The sequence below is a fragment of the Sinocyclocheilus rhinocerous genome, unplaced genomic scaffold, assembly GCF_001515625.1.
Source record: "Sinocyclocheilus rhinocerous isolate Xijiao unplaced genomic scaffold, SAMN03320098_v1.1 scaffold97, whole genome shotgun sequence".
In the NCBI taxonomy this organism is placed as follows: domain Eukaryota; kingdom Metazoa; phylum Chordata; class Actinopteri; order Cypriniformes; family Cyprinidae; genus Sinocyclocheilus; species Sinocyclocheilus rhinocerous.
In genome coordinates this window covers 992,813-993,900 of record NW_015666183.1, presented here as the reverse complement: position 1 = coordinate 993,900, position 1,088 = coordinate 992,813, and the positions used below count along the sequence as shown (strand labels likewise).

Here is a 1,088-nt window from a genome sequence, read left to right as displayed (position 1 = left end):
TGAACACCCCCTCCGGGAGCCGATAGAGCCAGAAAATGGCCGCCATTATCAAGAGGAAGATGATCCAGCTGTTTCCTTGAATCCTAAATGGGAGAGAAAGATCATCACTATTGACAGCAGGTGATTGTGGGATTGCTCATGATTCATGATATTATAAGAATAAAGTCATGTATAACTCAGCCAAACTTAACCAAGACAGATGCTAAATAAGTAATACCCAGTATGTGATTTAGTGTGATCTAACGTCATTTTGAGCTTGAATAACTTAATTCTCTCTTCCAAATGCAGTTTGTTGCGAAACATAATGAGAACAGATTTCGAAAATAACATGAGAGACCAAATGAGTCTTAATTACTGTATGACAGCACAAGATGTTCCTAAATGAGTCTCATTGAAGTGAGTCAGCTATGATATTAATATGTTTGTGTCGCATATCTGTGTCTGTCAACAACACACTTGTAAAAGATGTATATTTCTTCTGACTGTCTGTCTATGAAAACTCTAGGTGTCCATGAAAAGGTCTACCAAGTAAGAACCTGAGAAACAAGCAAAACAGCTATTCAATGTCAAACGGACCAAAACATCCCAGTGTCTATTTAAAACCCATGAGCTCTACGTAATACACAGTTTGAGGATCATCTACGGCCACAGAAATAGAATAGCAGCATCTGAGAGAGCAGAACATCCCTCTGCTGATGTTCCAACAGGTGCTTGTTTACAGCTTGCTTATTTTGGAGCCACTGTCTGAGACGAAGGAGTCACAGTGTGATGAACTGAATTGAGTCCCAGTGTGATGCAATATATCCTTTACACGAAAACAGCATTCTCACCCAATGCTCTCGGGCACGTTTGCTTTCAGGCTACTACGGAAATCAAGCTTGACAAACAACTTTGAAAACTGAGCACAAAACGTGTTGCGTTAAGATATAGACCAAACCTGAAGTGATATAAACTTTGAGTGGGGCATTGCAATAAAGGTTCACATGCAATATCAAAATATTTTATTTGTAACATCAGAAAACTGTCTGTCAAATGCAGGCTGTATAAAGTATATTTGTTATTTTCTAAAACACATTTAAAAAAAAAAA

The 1,088-nt window shown here is 38.1% G+C and overlaps 1 protein-coding gene across 3 annotated transcripts in view; it reads right to left on the bottom strand.

Moving 5' to 3' along the window:
- The window catches only part of LOC107732122 (autophagy-related protein 9A-like), a 14,287-nt gene that overhangs the window by 10,259 nt on the left and 2,940 nt on the right, over positions 1-1,088 (bottom strand). The gene's annotated exons all lie outside the window — the stretch shown is intronic.